This window comes from Nuphar pumila, chromosome 14 (assembly GCF_984573655.1).
Source record: "Nuphar pumila chromosome 14, dmNupPumi1.hap1.1, whole genome shotgun sequence".
Classification (NCBI taxonomy): Eukaryota; Viridiplantae; Streptophyta; class Magnoliopsida; order Nymphaeales; family Nymphaeaceae; genus Nuphar; species Nuphar pumila.
Window position 1 is genome coordinate 35,681,467 of NC_143262.1, and position 17,667 is coordinate 35,699,133.

Genomic DNA, 17,667 nt, shown 5'->3' on the forward strand with positions numbered 1-17,667 from the left:
GTTATTTCAAATCTGATGTTTTTAGAGGATTTTTAAGCCCCACGAAAATTTTTTCTGACATAGATCTAAAAATTATGGTTGTTTATGTGGATTTCGAGGAAATGATGATAGATACATGTTAGAGTTTATTTTGAATCATAAATATGAATATGCACAGTTTTATTTTTGAAAAACTAAGCAAATGAACAAAAGCATAAAAATGAGCTCAAAAAGTGAGAAAAGCATGCGTTAGGTTGTTTGGATAATTCCACAATTCTTAGTAGATGGAACTTAGATGTAAGTTGAAACTTTTAATTCCATTTCAAAAAGGAGAGTGGAAAACTTCGTGATCCTAAGTAACTGAGAACAGATACAAGTTGAAATGTTTGACTCTCATGTTATAAGGGTGAATGAAGGAAGTCACTTTTATATCTTAGTTGATATCTTTTGATATATATTGAAAAAGTATAAAAGATATTGACATTGCACAAGGCATAAAAGCAGACCACACGTAAGCTATAAGAGAAAAATAAGTGCGCAAAAAGAAAAAGCGTGAAAAGAAAAAAAAAAGAGAAAGGAAAGAGCTTAAAAAGAAAGAAAAGTTCAATGCTTAGAAGTGTGATTGAGAAAACCTGTGCAGAAAACATATGAGTGAGGATAAGTAAATAATAATATGTTTTTATTGGATTTTCTAAGAATAAAACATAAATAATTGTGATATTTTAGAAAAGTGAAAGAAATTCTTTTCTGTGGTAGTGCATAAAAGACTCTAATTATATTGTGATTTTCAAATAACAGGAAATATTTGTGAAAATAAAGTTTTTAATTATCTACTGATTGTGAAGATGTGTAATATTATGCATACATGACAGAGATGTTTGTGGGTAGCATCACTGCAAACCCTCACGAGACCTTACTCGTCCACTGGGGTAACCCAGGGGTTGAAAGGGCTTGTTGCATGAGCTAAATGCAATCGTGATTCCTACGAAAGTGAGTTAGGTGATAGTTTGATTTCTTGCATTTTTCTAGTTTGCTCGAGGACTAGCAAAACATAAGCATGGGGGTATTTGATCATGCATATAATTTAGGGTTTATTAACATTTAAATATGCATGATTTTATGAAATAATGTTTCAAAAACCCAAATTTATGTTAGTTTTTGAGTAAATGTGCTAAAATGATTTAAAAAGAGAAAATGCTTGAAAATTAGTGTTATTTTGCAATTTAATGAATATTTTAATGTTTGTCATTGTGAGTTCCTAAAAATAAAAATAAAAATTAGAGTTGAGAATCTAGTTAGTTAGTTTTAAAAATAAAAAAATAAAAAAATTATAAAATAAGTTGAAATGAGGTTTAGTGTAAATATTTTTAAGAAGTAGTCTTTAGTTTAGTTGAGTTTTGAAGTTTTTAGCAAATAAAATTCTGTAAAACAGTTTTTAGATTTTTTGAGAATAATAAAACAAACTCGGTTTCACGGTTTGAGTGTTTTGAAAATAAATCTGTTGCAAACCAGTTGAACCGGTTTGGAATTTTTTTTTAAATTGAAAAAAACAAACAGTAGCAAACCGGTTCAAACCGGTTTGCTTGATGTTAAAAACCCAACGGAGGGGAAAATGTTCCCCGTCTTCATCTTTTGCGCCAGAGCCCTCTTCTCCTAACCCCTCTTTTCCCTCCACCTTGTTTCCTTACCTCCTTCTTCTCCTTCTCCCTTGATTTTCTCTTCTTCCCTGTTTCCGGTGGAGGTGCTTCTTCAACGGCGATGGCGTTGACGGTGGAGGCCAGCTTCTTTCCCCAAACCCCTCAGGTTCACGGTGAGTGCTGAGTCTACTTCTTCTTCTTCTTCTTCTTCTTCTTCTTCTTCTTCTTCTTCTTCTTCTTCTTCTTCTTCTTCTTCTTTCTGAATTTTAATTTTCATAATGTTTGAATTTTAATGTGGAAAAGATAAAAAAAGGAAAGACATAAAAAGAAAAAAAATAATATCTGCAAAAGATTTCCGGTGATCAACAGAGATCTGCCGGAACATTTGCTCTGAGGAATAATTGTAGTAAATGCTTACATTAATTCTTGATCAAAAATCTTGATCGGAATCTGCTGAAGGAATTTCTGTATATTGATTATCTGAATCAATATCAGAAGTAGATGAATTGAGTTCAAATTTTTGTTGATCGTATTAATTGAAATCTGATTTCCGGCAAATGAAGTCCAGCTTGAATGAGTTTTCCGGAGCTTGATTATTTGAGTGTGAACGATTAGATGTCTGGATCAAATATCTCCAAGTGATTCCTGATTTACATTGTTGATCTTCAAATTGAGAATATCGGATTACTGATCAAAGTAATTCCAGTAATCGGCTGAATCTCTGACGGAATCCACTCTGCTTTGCCGGAATTTTTTTCTCTTCACTGTGAAAATCTGTTTCACTGTGGAATGGTTGGATTGTTTGATTTCTAGATTGAATAGATGATTTCAATCGATTGATTATCGGTAACATCGGGCTATTCATTTCTGTGAAAGCCAATGTCTGATTTGGTTCACAGAAGATGCTTTTTCATCTGCCGGAATTCATGTGATTGAGGTCCGAATCTGCTCCAATCTGCTAGAGTAGCACCTCAAAGTTGATCGTCACTTCATAGTCACAGTGTAATGGCATTCTGGTGTGTTCTACAACAGAAGTTGGTTGTGTGAAGGATTATCATTGCATTTGATTGATTTTCATCAGTTTTTGGAAAGAATTTAATCATTCGGATATCGGTTATGTTGTGGATCAGTTAAACCGGATACATGGATCCAGTCAAGTGCTGAGCTAATATTTCTATCAATGTTACTATTTTCTGGAATAAATTGGATTTCTGGTGTGATTTTCAGTTGATTGAGTCAATGTAATTCATTGATTGTTGATCTTTAACTACTGCGGTTACTGATTTTCACTGATTTGTATTGTTTTGAGTAGTAATTTTAGATGTTAGTTAGGTAACTAGTTAAGCTGTTAGTTAATTGAAATAATTACCATCAAATTAGTGAGTTGTAAATAGTTAGCATATAGTTACTTAGATGTTTAGTATTAGATCATTATATTAGTGTTGGCAATTTAGATTAGTAGCATTTGATTTGTTAGCATGTGCTTGATTCAACATCTTGCAAATAGACTACTTAATTGACTTGAAATAATTCAAAATTAATAGAGCTTTATTTGTCAATTAGAATTCTTTCATAATTTTTAGCATTTACTCAGTATGTTCTGTTTAGTATATTTTCTATTTCTTTCTCTTGTACTGCTCGTGTCATTTTGACTTGTGCAGGATCGCACCGAAGTGGAGTGAAAGTGATTACACGACACACGAAGTGCAAGAATAGAAGAATTTTTACTTTTTAGTTTAGATTTAGGAATTTAATTGGGTTTGTAAATATTGCACTTTACGCCCTCTGCGAAGGGTATTCATTTGTTGTAATAGTTAGTTGTTTTTACCTTTTCTGAACATTTTTACATTTCAATAATTTGGCAATAAAGAATAGTTTAGAATTGTGTACTTGAATACGATATATTTCCGTTCCCTGAGTTCGACCCGGTCTCATCCACTAGTGAGAACCGGTTTTTATTATTTGATGTCTGGTTTTCACATGTTTTTCATATAAAAATCTTTTCAAAATTTACAACGATTGCAAAAAGACACCAAATTTTTGGCGCCGTTGCCGGGGAACGGCGTAATATTAGTATTCGCTTTATTGCCTAGTGTTTGTGTTGCATTTAGGTTTAGAACCACGTATGTGCATAGCTTAGAGAAGAGCTTACTTTTCTGCACAGCCCACCTACTAGGACCCCCTTAGAGGTGACTGTGTACGATTGGTACCGTACACATAGATTTTATATTTCTTTGCATCATCTCTGTTATGTTTACTTGCGTGGTGATTGTTTAGTTTTTGTCGTTTTTAGTTTACTCGCTTTGTGGTTTGCGTGGTTTGGCCGCTTAGTGAGTTAGTTAGGTAGAAAATCCAAAGTTAGGACGTGAGCTACACCGGTCTACTACGAGGTGTATGCAAGGGCGACGCTCACTTGACCCCGAGCTGGTAGAGCCGATTGAGGACCCCGAGTCCCTGATTAGAAGAGCCCAGAGATCTGCAACAATGGCTGAGAATCAGCAGATTACCCGTCCTTTGAGGGAGTATTTCATGCCCAACACTTACACTCCCGCCTCCTGCATCACAAGACCTGATGTAGGAGCAAACCATTTTGAGATAAAGGCCAGTGTGATCCAAATGTTACCCTCGTTTTATGGCCTTAGTAATGAAGACCCATATCGTCATCTAGATGAATTTTTAGAGATTTGCTCGACAGTGCGAATCAACAACTTTGGAGATGACGCGATGAGGTTGACCCTGTTCCCCTTCTCTCTAAAGGACAAAGCGAAGAGTTGGTTAAAATCTCTTGAGACGGTTCGTATTACTACTTGGGAAGGAATGCAAAAAGAATTTTTAAAAAAATATTTCCCAATTGTAAGACAAACCAGTTTCGTAAAGCTATAACCAGTTTTTCTCAAATTGAGGGAGAACAATTTCACGAGTCTTGGGAGAGATTGAAAGATCTTCTCCACAAGTGTCCCCATCACCAGGTGCCTCGTTGGCAGTTGGTGCAGTATTTTTATGACGGGCTTACTGAAAAGCATCGTCAAATGGTTGATTCGTCTTGTGGGGGCACTTTTATGCTCAAGAGTGAGGACGAGGCGTGGTCTCTATTCGAGACCTTGAGTGAAAACACGATGCATCATAATTTGTCTTCACGGATTGATAGGACTACACCTGTGTCTAGTGGTCCTAGGAAAGTTGGGATTTCCGAAGTTAGGTCTGAGTTAGAATTGCGTACCAGGGTTGACCAGTTGACTAGGAAGTTAGATCAATTCCTAGCCAATTCTTCGAGAAATCCAGTAGAAAGAGTGTGTGAGCTATGTGCTAGCCCTGCACACTGTGTTTCAGATTGTCCGGCAGCACCATTATATCCTGAATTCGTTCAGGAGCAGGTGAATGTTGCCCAAGGTTTCGCTAAACCCATGCCCGATTCATTTACATCCTCATATAACCCAGCTTGGCGAAACCAGTTTATTTCCTCATCCCATCAGCCCTCTCATACACAGTATAGACCCAGTAACCCTTCACAAGGTTACTCGCACCTCATTTTTCCACAGGTTCATCCCCTAGCTCAACATGCTTATACTCAACCCCATCCTCATGAGCATTCATTTAGTCAATCCTTCCAAGATAGGATATTACAAGTTTTGAGTTCCCATACGCAGTCAATAGCCAAGCTAGAGACTCAAATGGGACAGTTGGTTGAGACTTTCACTAGGCAAAGCCAGGGGAACCTTCATAGTCAGTCTGTTGTCTCAAAGGGAGAGGATTCCATGTCATTTGACTTGCAACCCACTGATTCACATCATAAGCAAGTCGAATCTGTTACATCCCTTCAGTATGGGAAGGCGTGTCACCCCACTCAGGAATCGACTCATGAACCCCATATCATTTTTACTGACGAGTCGATCTCTATGATACCTCAGCAGAAGGGGCCTTACTCACAGCATACATTTTCATCATATAAAGCCCCATTTTCTCAGCCTTTAGGATCACCAATCGTTTTGAGTAAGCAAGAGGTGCAGATGCAGAAGGTGCTTGACCAAGTCAAGCCAGATCATATTCACCACTTGTCTGAAGTTGCATTCATTGATACTCGGTCGGTCCTAGACTCTCGATTCTTGACCAGTCTCTCAGATGAGACTAATCTCCGTTCTTCTCGTCGAGAGAGTTATGATCATACAGTTGGAGGTAGAACGGATGGAAACACAGTGCGTAGTGTCACAGATGACACTCTTTTCTATATAGAGCCCGGTTGAGTTTGACTTCATGTCCATTGATCTCATGGATGATGAAGGATTTTTCTAGGGATCCGTCTGGCTGGGGACGTGAAACTTAGCGCTTTATGGGAGGCAACCCATATTCTGTACAGTTTTACATCTGTTGTTAGGATTTGTAGATTTCATTTGGTTTTATTTTTCGTTTTCTATTTTTTCTATGAGTTTCATGTTTTGTCATGTATACATTGCATTCATTACATTCATAGAACGTGTATTTTTAATTCATGTCAGGTCATTCTACTCTTTTCCCTCATTTATTTCTCTCATGTGCATTCAATTAGTTTCATTCAAGCATGGGGGAGTGCCACTGGGACAGTGTCATATAAGCATGGGGGAGGGTGTAGAATGCACACCTTGATATTTCTGTTTACGTTCTTGCACATGTTTACACATCTCTCATGAAAAGTAGATTTTTAAAGAAAGAGTTTGAACTTATATGAATGTTATTTCAAATCTGATGTTTTTAGAGGATTTTTAAGCCCCACGAAAATTTTTTCTGACATAGATCTAAAAATTATGGTTGTTTATGTGGATTTCGAGGAAATGATGATAGATACATGTTAGAGTTTATTTTGAATCATAAATATGAATATGCACAGTTTTATTTTTGAAAAACTAAGCAAATGAACAAAAGCATAAAAATGAGCTCAAAAAGTGAGAAAAGCATGCGTTAGGTTGTTTGGATAATTCCACAATTCTTAGTAGATGGAACTTAGATGTAAGTTGAAACTTTTAATTCCATTTCAAAAAGGAGAGTGGAAAACTTCGTGATCCTAAGTAACTGAGAACAGATACAAGTTGAAATGTTTGACTCTCATGTTATAAGGGTGAATGAAGGAAGTCACTTTTATATCTTAGTTGATATCTTTTGATATATATTGAAAAAGTATAAAAGATATTGACATTGCACAAGGCATAAAAGCAGACCACACGTAAGCTATAAGAGAAAAATAAGTGCGCAAAAAGAAAAAGCGTGAAAAGAAAAAAAAAAGAGAAAGGAAAGAGCTTAAAAAGAAAGAAAAGTTCAATGCTTAGAAGTGTGATTGAGAAAACCTGTGCAGAAAACATATGAGTGAGGATAAGTAAATAATAATATGTTTTTATTGGATTTTCTAAGAATAAAACATAAATAATTGTGATATTTTAGAAAAGTGAAAGAAATTCTTTTCTGTGGTAGTGCATAAAAGACTCTAATTATATTGTGATTTTCAAATAACAGGAAATATTTGTGAAAATAAAGTTTTTAATTATCTACTGATTGTGAAGATGTGTAATATTATGCATACATGACAGAGATGTTTGTGGGTAGCATCACTGCAAACCCTCACGAGACCTTACTCGTCCACTGGGGTAACCCAGGGGTTGAAAGGGCTTGTTGCATGAGCTAAATGCAATCGTGATTCCTACGAAAGTGAGTTAGGTGATAGTTTGATTTCTTGCATTTTTCTAGTTTGCTCGAGGACTAGCAAAACATAAGCATGGGGGTATTTGATCATGCATATAATTTAGGGTTTATTAACATTTAAATATGCATGATTTTATGAAATAATGTTTCAAAAACCCAAATTTATGTTAGTTTTTGAGTAAATGTGCTAAAATGATTTAAAAAGAGAAAATGCTTGAAAATTAGTGTTATTTTGCAATTTAATGAATATTTTAATGTTTGTCATTGTGAGTTCCTAAAAATAAAAATAAAAATTAGAGTTGAGAATCTAGTTAGTTAGTTTTAAAAATAAAAAAATAAAAAAATTATAAAATAAGTTGAAATGAGGTTTAGTGTAAATATTTTTAAGAAGTAGTCTTTAGTTTAGTTGAGTTTTGAAGTTTTTAGCAAATAAAATTCTGTAAAACAGTTTTTAGATTTTTTGAGAATAATAAAACAAACTCGGTTTCACGGTTTGAGTGTTTTGAAAATAAATCTGTTGCAAACCAGTTGAACCGGTTTGGAATTTTTTTTTAAATTGAAAAAAACAAACAGTAGCAAACCGGTTCAAACCGGTTTGCTTGATGTTAAAAACCCAACGGAGGGGAAAATGTTCCCCGTCTTCATCTTTTGCGCCAGAGCCCTCTTCTCCTAACCCCTCTTTTCCCTCCACCTTGTTTCCTTACCTCCTTCTTCTCCTTCTCCCTTGATTTTCTCTTCTTCCCTGTTTCCGGTGGAGGTGCTTCTTCAACGGCGATGGCGTTGACGGTGGAGGCCAGCTTCTTTCCCCAAACCCCTCAGGTTCACGGTGAGTGCTGAGTCTACTTCTTCTTCTTCTTCTTCTTCTTCTTCTTCTTCTTCTTCTTCTTCTTCTTCTTCTTCTTCTTCTTCTTTCTGAATTTTAATTTTCATAATGTTTGAATTTTAATGTGGAAAAGATAAAAAAAGGAAAGACATAAAAAGAAAAAAAATAATATCTGCAAAAGATTTCCGGTGATCAACAGAGATCTGCCGGAACATTTGCTCTGAGGAATAATTGTAGTAAATGCTTACATTAATTCTTGATCAAAAATCTTGATCGGAATCTGCTGAAGGAATTTCTGTATATTGATTATCTGAATCAATATCAGAAGTAGATGAATTGAGTTCAAATTTTTGTTGATCGTATTAATTGAAATCTGATTTCCGGCAAATGAAGTCCAGCTTGAATGAGTTTTCCGGAGCTTGATTATTTGAGTGTGAACGATTAGATGTCTGGATCAAATATCTCCAAGTGATTCCTGATTTACATTGTTGATCTTCAAATTGAGAATATCGGATTACTGATCAAAGTAATTCCAGTAATCGGCTGAATCTCTGCCGGAATCCACTCTGCTTTGCCGGAATTTTTTTCTCTTCACTGTGAAAATCTGTTTCACTGTGGAATGGTTGGATTGTTTGATTTCTAGATTGAATAGATGATTTCAATCGATTGATTATCGGTAACATCGGGCTATTCATTTCTGTGAAAGCCAATGTCTGATTTGGTTCACAGAAGATGCTTTTTCATCTGCCGGAATTCATGTGATTGAGGTCCGAATCTGCTCCAATCTGCTAGAGTAGCACCTCAAAGTTGATCGTCACTTCATAGTCACAGTGTAATGGCATTCTGGTGTGTTCTACAACAGAAGTTGGTTGTGTGAAGGATTATCATTGCATTTGATTGATTTTCATCAGTTTTTGGAAAGAATTTAATCATTCGGATATCGGTTATGTTGTGGATCAGTTAAACCGGATACATGGATCCAGTCAAGTGCTGAGCTAATATTTCTATCAATGTTACTATTTTCTGGAATAAATTGGATTTCTGGTGTGATTTTCAGTTGATTGAGTCAATGTAATTCATTGATTGTTGATCTTTAACTACTGCGGTTACTGATTTTCACTGATTTGTATTGTTTTGAGTAGTAATTTTAGATGTTAGTTAGGTAACTAGTTAAGCTGTTAGTTAATTGAAATAATTACCATCAAATTAGTGAGTTGTAAATAGTTAGCATATAGTTACTTAGATGTTTAGTATTAGATCATTATATTAGTGTTGGCAATTTAGATTAGTAGCATTTGATTTGTTAGCATGTGCTTGATTCAACATCTTGCAAATAGACTACTTAATTGACTTGAAATAATTCAAAATTAATAGAGCTTTATTTGTCAATTAGAATTCTTTCATAATTTTTAGCATTTACTCAGTATGTTCTGTTTAGTATATTTTCTATTTCTTTCTCTTGTACTGCTCGTGTCATTTTGACTTGTGCAGGATCGCACCGAAGTGGAGTGAAAGTGATTACACGACACACGAAGTGCAAGAATAGAAGAATTTTTACTTTTTAGTTTAGATTTAGGAATTTAATTGGGTTTGTAAATATTGCACTTTACGCCCTCTGCGAAGGGTATTCATTTGTTGTAATAGTTAGTTGTTTTTACCTTTTCTGAACATTTTTACATTTCAATAATTTGGCAATAAAGAATAGTTTAGAATTGTGTACTTGAATACGATATATTTCCGTTCCCTGAGTTCGACCCGGTCTCATCCACTAGTGAGAACCGGTTTTTATTATTTGATGTCTGGTTTTCACATGTTTTTCATATAAAAATCTTTTCAAAATTTACAACGATTGCAAAAAGACATCAGAGGCGTACGCCTCTCACAACATAAGACTCTCAAGTATTCGTGGTATTATCTAAAATATCGTAAAAATATGTGGCATCACACTCAACGCCTCGCACTAGTGATCTTACTTCTCTTGGAGGGCTTCGTATCACACTCTCAAGTGATCTTACTTCTCAAGTATCTATGGTACTTTTTTTATATTTACTTTAAGTGCATCACAGCAATGCCTCAGTACCTTGAGCGTGCGCCTCGCCTCTGAGGCGTACGCTTGAGGCGTACGCCTCTCACAACACTGGAAATCGGGTTATTGTAACAAAAAATATATATTAAATTCATTAATAAAAGTTGTTATAACTTGTAAATGAATCTTTTATGCAAAAGTTGTATGTTTTAAAAGCGCATTTTGCAACATGTGAATTTCATTAATATAATATGTTGCTAGTTTCAACTTTTCTTTATTCTTAAAAATTCATATATCTTATTATTTTTTAACTCAAATAACTTATGTAAAATGTTTTTAATATCTTAAATAATCATATTTTTTAATGTATTAAAAAATAAAAATAAAATAACTTAACAATGAAGTAAAAATATTAGGTAATATATCGTTAGTAAAAGTTATGGAATAACAAAGTAATATTCTTAAAAATAAAAAATATATATCAAATGGATTAATGAAAACACTTTTTAACTTATAAATGTATTTTTTGCACTAAATTTATACGTTTTAAAAACATTTTACAATATGTGATCGAACTGAATTAAATCCCAACCATGTTGGACAGATTAGGGCCTACTTTAGATGTTTTTGAGAGAGTGAGAAAGAAAGGAAGTTTTTTCATGTTATGGTAATTAAACAAAGAGAGAGAAAGATGTGGAGAGAGAGAGAGCAGTTATAAATGGTAATTACTTTTTTCAAAAATTACAATGTGCCATGTAAGTAAGACATCCCTTTTTTAATGAAAACTTTATGCAAATGGCCCTACATATTTTTAATTACATTCTCAGTTCACATGACTATAACGTCAATTCAAATAATGGGAAGGAGAAACTACAAATAAAAATTTAAAACAAGTTTGAAGTTAGTGTCCAGGGATAAAAGCTAATGCTGAAACTCACCTACAATCTCCATTACTGATACTCGATAATTGGCCTACCCATATGGTCAGGCCTTATAAAATCAAATAGTAAAAAAAGGTCTATATCAAATACATTTATCAAGATTGAAAGTAAAAATAATTGGAATCATAAACCTATTGAATTTAGACCCTAACTAAGATGGGTTAGGTTTGGGTCTAATTCTTAGACAAGACTAAAAAACATGTATATTGAAGCCCTGACCCGATACATACTCAAACTTGTTAACCTATATGAGTCTACAATTTTGAGCTACACCTAGACCCGGACCCAGTCTAAATTTTAGACAATATTTAGAATTGGATATGGGACGGAGTCCTCCCTGTCAGATTGGTTCTCTCTGCAGTCACTTTCCGCTCCAAGAAACACGGGCTTTGCTGTGATGATTCGGTTTTAGCAACGGATCCTGATGTCACCTTTCAAATTGGGGGATCCCCGTTGGCAACAAGCACGATAGTAGTTGTGAAATGATAAGATATAACCCGAACCCGACTCAGTTATACTTTTAAATTTCTAATAACTAAAAGCCTTAATGGTTATGCATGAAAATAACCAACCCCATGCATGAGCATTTTTCATTTTATGGCCAATGGAGAGAGAGAAAGAGATGGAGAGTCATGATCATGTATGTATATATATAAAAGGAGAATCTCGTAACAGTGGAAGACCAAATCGCCCACAGTCATCGGACTGTCATCCGCCACTGATTGCACGTGGTTCAGCAATATATAGCGGCAGTCACGACCGCCGCTAAATGTGTTTGTTCTGCCCAACACATTAGCGGCAGCCGTGACTGCCGCTAATTATCCTAAAATAACGCTGGATGCGCGTTCGTTCAATATTACGATGTTCACCATATAGAGAGAGAAAGAGAGAGTCCTCATTTTATGCCCATTAAGGAGGGAGAGAGAAGTTTTAGAGAGAGAGTGAAAAAAGAAAGTTTCTTCAAGTTATGGTAATTAAAAAAAATAGATAAAGACATGGAGAGAGCAGTTATAAATGATAATTAATTTGTTACAAAATTACAATGTGCCATTTAAGTAAGACTTTCTTTTTATGAAAACTTTATGCAAATACCCTTACAAATTTTTAATTACATTCTCAATTCACATGATAAGAATGTCAATTGAAATAAAGTTATAAAACATCCAATTTTTTGCACTTGATGATTCTGCTTTTATAGTATTTAAGACGTAAAATCTTATACCATTATAGAAAAAGTGAAATCTTTAAGTTGGTGACTCTTCACCAAGATGATCTTTCTTGTTTAAATAGTCTTAACAGGTCTAAATATTTGGCAAACATTTAAAAAACATTTTTTTTACAAAAATGAGTCTCCCGTGATCTATGTTTCTGTTGACTAGTCCAAGCTGGTAAGATTCAGTGTGTCATATATAGTTTAGGTTAATAAACTCCCAATTAGTCTTATGATTTGTATGATCTGTTATGATTTATTTTCTAAGCGGTAGAGGCAAATTGTGCTGTCCCCTTTTATATTTCATCACCTAATCATTTGGCTTCTTATGTGCAATACTCCTTTTGTAGCACAACCCTGAATATTAGGTGCTTTTATGCTAGGTATAGTCAAGATCTAGACAAGGATTGAACTTGTAGAATTTCACTTCACTAAGAGTTTGATAACATTTTGATATCAGTGATTTTTATCTTGAGCAAGATTTCCTTTAATTTTTGCATATCTTTTTCTCATTTGATCCAATAGTTCTTAGAATTTACTCTAATTCATACATCTTTTAATTCAACAGTGGTCAAAATTTCTTTCAATTCCAAACATCTTTTTTGCCCATTCATTGTTTTAGGTTTATGATAATTTCGCATGATACTGCTTGTTTGATTTTTTATTGAAATTTAATTTTATAGAACACACCATTTTAATAATTTATAACATGAAACATTCCATAAGGTGCGTGCCGCACTCACGAAGACAGACAGTGAACTACTGGAGGAAGGTGAGGATGACGTCTAAGTACGCATTGCTCTTATGGGCTGGGCCACATACGTGCTACAATGGGAAGCAACCCTGTAAGGCGGATGTATACATTACGGTTCCCCCTCGTTTTTACAGTAGGTAGTAGGCATGTTCATTTTGGCTCCCGAGCAAGAAATAAGTGATGCACCTGCTGCTACTTAACAGATTTATCCAATTGAACCACACTAAAAAAAAGAACACGCTCGATGGGATGCCGTGGAAGAAGTGATCATCATTTTGAAACGGAGTAGTTAGCAGTGAAAGAGCAGTCATCAATGGATCATGGATCGACTGGATCAACTTGGTCATTTGCTGGTGTCCCTACCCTCCTTTTCTTTCACAGAGAAAGATCATAGCCAAGTGATGTTGGTTTGGGGATGCCTACACAAGCTGTAACTGCTGACGAAGAGATTTGAGCATCTTTTGTGGACTAAAAGGCCTAAACATTGAATGTTTCTAACATATTGCGGAATTAAATAAGGTGTTTTTTTTTTAAGTTAATCCACGATGGTTGTGAAGAGCTCAAAGGGCGCGGTTTCTATTAGGTGAGTGAAATTAACATGAAACCAACGACTTTCTGCAACTCATTAGTTACATGATAATTTTTACAAGGTTGTTAATTGTTTGACCATTGAAAAGTTGATCTCATTATCCTTGTGATTGGCAAAACATGTGTTACTCCATACTCAAGGGTGACCATTAGTCTTCTGATCGTATGAGGACTTGGTTTTGTTTTAAGTTTTACTATATGCCACTCTCTGAATTCTATTGACAATGTCATCCATGGCACCAATTTGATGCCAAACACTCTTCACTACAATTGTGAGTTTGAGAAATCAAATTGTTCTGGTTGATCCTGAGTTTATACACCACAACAAAGCAGTGAATTAGCGACGACCACATTCCGTCGCTAACAGGCTTAGCGACGGATTAGCGACGATGAGGCGACTGTATGCTTACGTCGCGAAATTTTCGACGCTAACTGGAGACGGAATAAATTCGTCGCCCAATCCGTCGCTAATTGCGACGGAATAACGAGCAAGGTATTCTGTCGCCAATCCGCTGGTACTAAACGACGACCTCGGTTGGCGACGGATTTACATCCGTCGCAAACACGAAAAAAAATAAAAAAAATTTATTTGAAAATTAAATACCGAGAACGATACAATTTATATTTCCTGTAAATAAAAAATAAACTACATATAAAAGGAATCTACAACAATTAATCGTTCCACCTTAAAATTAACAAGTTTAATTATTTACAATTCAACAATTGCAATTTGGAAGCAAAAAAAAAATAGAACTTCTTCAACACAGTTCTCTAATCATCGCCAAGATTTTGTGCATCTTCTTGTTCATTGCCTTTATCTGTCCCTTCAGCTCCGCTACGCTGATTATCGCTAGCAACCTATACAAGAAAAGAACAGTCAATATTGATAAACAAAATATAATGAAATAAATTACACACTATATGTGATTCTATCATGTGCTCATATGTGTTCTAAGGCAATAAAAAAACTTTATATGTGATTCTATCATGCTCATATGTGCTCTAAGGCAGACAAAAAACTCTATATGTGATTATATCATGAATTATATTGTTTTAAGGCATTAAAATTTTTTTATATATGATTATATCATGCTCAGATGAGTTCTAAGGCAGCTAGAAAAACTCTATATGTGATTCTACCATGCTCATATGTGCTCTAAGGTAGGCAAAAAGCTATATATGTGATTCGATCATGCTCATATGTGTGCTAAGGCAGTCAAAAAATTGAATATGTGATTATAGCATGATCATATGTGTTCTAAGGCAGACAAAAAAACTCTATATGTGATTCTATCATGCTCATATGTGCTCTAAGGCAGGCAGAGCAAAAAACTTTATATGTGATTCTATCATGAATGATATATGTTCTAAGGCAGTAAAAAAACTCTATATGTGATTTTGGCATGCTCATATGTGTTTTAAGGTAGTCAAAAAACTGAATATGTGATTATAACATGCTCATATGTGTTCTAAGACAGTCAAAAAACTGAATTTGTGATTATAGCATGCTCATATGTGTTCTAAGGTAATCAAAAAAACTTTATATGTGATTCTATCATGCTCATATGTGCTCTAAGGCAGGCAAAAAACTTTATATGTGATTATAGCATGCTCATATGTGCTCTAAGGTAGACAAAAAACTCTATATGTGATTCTATCATGCTCATATGTGCTCTAAGGCAGGCAAAAAGTTATATATGTGATTCGATTATGCTCATATATGTTCTAAGGCAGACAAAAAACTGAATATGTGATTATACCTGAGAGGGATCTGCAATCGAAGATCCCCTGTTCAGTACAAAACTGTTGAACTCATCTCGGAGAAAGGGGGCGACGATGTCATGGAAGTAGTCATTCAGTGTGTCCTTAATGATCTGGCGTACATCATCACCGAAAAGAATAGGATGCTGCTTGGAGCTTATGTCGGCGGAAGAAGTCTGTGAGCCGTAACTGGAAGAAGCAATAACTAGTGAAGTGTTCATATTACTCCCAAACCCGAACACGCGACCTTTTTTGGGTTCATCTGCTGCAGTCACCCATGCTGCAGGATCAAATGATGGATGCTGAGTAGCGTCATCGTCATATCGCTCTACCATTTGTTGCTCATATGCCTCCTACAAAATAATGTTTAAAGTATGCATTAATAATTAATGATAACATTATGATAACTTACATATTGCAATGATTAATAATAGAATAAATACATACCATTATCGTTCTCGCCTTCTCTGATACGAAGACTCTCGTGGTCTTCCGTTTATGTGTTTCAACAATCACATCCTTATATGGTACAATGCCTCCTTTTTCTGCTTTCTGCGAAGTTAAAGGACAAAAGATTTAGTTCACAAGTTTGCAACAATACTTATAAAATTAATATTATATATTGATGAGTTACCATTTTCTTCAGGTGGCTCCCAAATGTCTTAGATCCACCTGTGTGTAGATGGGCTTCAGGCATTTTTGCTCGATTTTGTGCAGCCTTCGCAGAAAGATTTCGAAATACATCTACTGCCCACTTATCGGACATTTCATCCCAATAATCTCTCCTGATAGTAATAGGGTCATGGCCCTTCCACTGTAGTGGATCATCTATTACGCCAGATGCTTTTTTTGTTGCAGTCTTCATATTGTACATGTCTACAAATCGATTGACAACCACCTTCTACCACACCTTCCTTGCATCATTTTCTTTCACCGTAGTTGCGAAGCGATTCGAAGCCTACAAATATTTTTAGAAAGTTAGTAGACATGACTTAAAAAAATTAAATATGAAACACATTAACTATGAGAAACAACTGTATACCGTGAATGAGGACCACAATATGCCTAACACCTCCTTTGGGTACTCTTTCCATTGAGCAACCGGTCCTGGTAGATGTTGAAGAAGTGAATTCCTAATCTTCCGTACTACTTCTTGTGGCTCAAACCTCGTGCTTCACATGAATTGGTATACAATAAATATCAATATAAAATATTTATAAGATATGCAATAATTGAAAATGAAATACTTACGGTCGATTATCGATATACACTATTCGAATGAGTCTTCTTGTGCCAGACTGAGAAGACCCTACTTCCTGTGCTGGCTTTTGACTTGTGTGATCAACTGGTGTAGGTGGGTCGTGTATAGGCGAAACATCATCTGTAAAAAAATATGTTAGAAATTCTCAGAATGCGCATTTGAACTAATCAAGCATCCAATTAGTTAAATGATATACCTATCACAGGAGCCCATAAAGATGAAGGCTGGGCCTGGCTACTACTAGATGAGCGACCATTGTAACCTCCACGAACCATATTCTAATAAATAACATATATCATACAATACATTCAAATAATTCACATTAAGTATTACAATACATTCAAGTCATTCGCATTAAGTATTACAATAATTCAAATCATTCGCATCAAGTATTGCAATACATTCAAATGATTCGCAACAAGTATTACAATACATTCAAATCATTCATATCAGGTACTGCAATGCATTCAAGTCATTCACATCAAGGATTGCAATGCATTCAAATCATTCACATCAAGTATTACAATGCATTCAAATAATTCAAATCATTCACATCAAGTATTGCAATAATTCAAATCATTCATATCAAGTATTACAATACATTCAAATAATTCAAATCATTCACATCAAGTATTGCAATGCATTCGAATAATTCGTATCAAGTATTACAATACATTCAAATAATTCAAATCATTTACATCAAGTATTGCAATACAACTCATTCATTCGCATCAAGTATTACAATATATTCAAATAATTCAAATCATTCACATCAAGTATTACAATGCATTCGAATAATTCGTATCAAGTATTACAATACATTCAAATAAAATTTTTAATCATTCACAACAAGTATTGCAATACAACTCATTCATTCGCATCAAGTATTATAATACATTCAAATAATTCAAATCATTCACATCAAGTATTGCAATGCATTTAAATAGAGGTTTGTATTACAAGATTTTGCTCACTAGCTTGAGAACTCTTCCTCGTCACTTGTTTGACTTTCTTCTTCTT